The sequence below is a fragment of the Sinocyclocheilus rhinocerous genome, unplaced genomic scaffold, assembly GCF_001515625.1.
Source record: "Sinocyclocheilus rhinocerous isolate Xijiao unplaced genomic scaffold, SAMN03320098_v1.1 scaffold960, whole genome shotgun sequence".
NCBI lineage: Eukaryota > Metazoa > Chordata > Actinopteri > Cypriniformes > Cyprinidae > Sinocyclocheilus > Sinocyclocheilus rhinocerous.
In genome coordinates this window covers 228,402-230,198 of record NW_015653482.1, presented here as the reverse complement: position 1 = coordinate 230,198, position 1,797 = coordinate 228,402, and the positions used below count along the sequence as shown (strand labels likewise).

The window sequence follows — 1,797 nt, the reverse complement described above, 5'->3', positions numbered from 1 at the left end:
AGAGAGAGAGAGAGAGAGAGAGAGAGAGAGAGAGAGAGAGAGAGGAGGAGGAGGAGGAGGAGGAGGAGGAAGAAGAACTCATTCGGAAGGAACTGAAGCGAGAGGACGGATAGTTGTTAATTTGACGCTGTACGAGTCTTAATATTGCGTTATTGAAATTCTCTCATTATTTCAGGCCAAAACGCTGGATTAGCCTAGTGAACGAACCCGGTAAAACGCTAAATTATTGCTCTATTATTCATGACTTCGCAGTACAACTTTCAGATTGCTGCATGTATCCGATCTTTTCACTTCTCTGTGTTGCAGTAAATGCTTTGTTTAAAGTCAGTGAATCTTGAACTAGTTAATCAAACAGTGATTAAGATATACTTGGTACATTAACTTAAATAGAAATAACATTAACGTCTCAAAAAACGAAATCATTTTAATACTAAAATGCATGTTTTTTTCCCTCCACAGAGCTCTCAGAATGGAATATATATTTATACTGATCCTTTTTGGATTGTGCATCAACACTGAAGTTGTGAAAAGCACCTCGGTGTGTTCAGTTAATGACTATGCTGCCTTCTGCATAGATAGAGGTCTTCATCATGTGCCAGAGGTGCCCACACATGTAAATCATATGGATCTGAGTTTAAACAGCATTGCTGAACTCAACGAAACATCCTTTTCTCATCTCGAATGTCTAAAAGGCCTTAAAGTGGAGCAACAAACACCAGGACTTGTGATCAGAAACAACACATTTAGAAGACTCTCCAATCTAATATTACTTAAACTAGACTACAACTGCTTCCTGCAAACAGAAACAGGGGCTTTTAATGGATTATCCAACCTTGAGAATCTCACTCTCACTTAGTGCAGTTTAGATGGTTCTGTTTTGTCTGGTGACGTCTTTAAACCTCTGGTGTCTCTACAGATGCTTGTCTTACGCAATAACAACATTCACAGAATCCAGCCGGCATCATTCTTTTTAAATATGAGGAGATTCCACGTTCTGGATCTGTCTCACAACAAAGTGAAGAGCATCTGTGAAGAAGACCTCCTCAGCTTTCAGGGTAAACATTTCACGCTCCTGACCCTTGCCTCCGTGACACTGCAAGACATGAATGAGTACTGGTTAGGATGGGACAAGTGTGGAAACCCGTTTAAGAACATGTCCGTAATGGTATTGGACCTATCTGGAAATGGCTTTAAAGTTCCTATGACAAAGCGTTTTTTTGATGCAATCATTATTTAAGGTCTCATTCTCAGTAAGAGTTACAACATTGGCAGTTCTTTTGGTCATAACAATTTCCCAGATCCAGACAAATTCACATTCAAGGGTCTTGAGGTTAGTGGTGTTAAGATTTTCGATTTGTCCCAATCACATATTTTTGCTTTGTCCAATTCAGTATTTAGTCTTTTTTTTTTTTTTTTTAGATCTAGAGCAAATTACGTTGGCACAAAATGAGATCAACATTATTGAAAACGATGCATTTTTGGGTATGACTAATCTACAAAAGCTAAACCTGTCCAACAACTTCCTGGGTAGTATTGATTCCAGTGGGGGCTCGTCGGGGGAGGCAGGGGAGGCACAGCTTCCCCATAATTTTGAGGTGAAAATGGGAGGAGGACGATTTAATGTTAATAAATAATTTCAGTAATTTCAGTTCATGTCTCAGAATGTGTATTTTTTGTTTGTAATTTCACAGTTGTAATACCAAGCGCCGCTAGCGCCACTTTTCTATCGCGAATGTGCCGAATCTGCTGATGTAATTACAACAGCTAGGTGATAGAGAAGAGGAGGGGGAGGCCAGG

The 1,797-nt window shown here is 39.6% G+C and overlaps 1 protein-coding gene across 1 annotated transcript in view; it reads right to left on the bottom strand.

Moving 5' to 3' along the window:
* Nucleotides 1-1,797, bottom strand: part of LOC107716256 (uncharacterized) — a 90,134-nt gene that overhangs the window by 45,163 nt on the left and 43,174 nt on the right. The window lies entirely within an intron of this gene.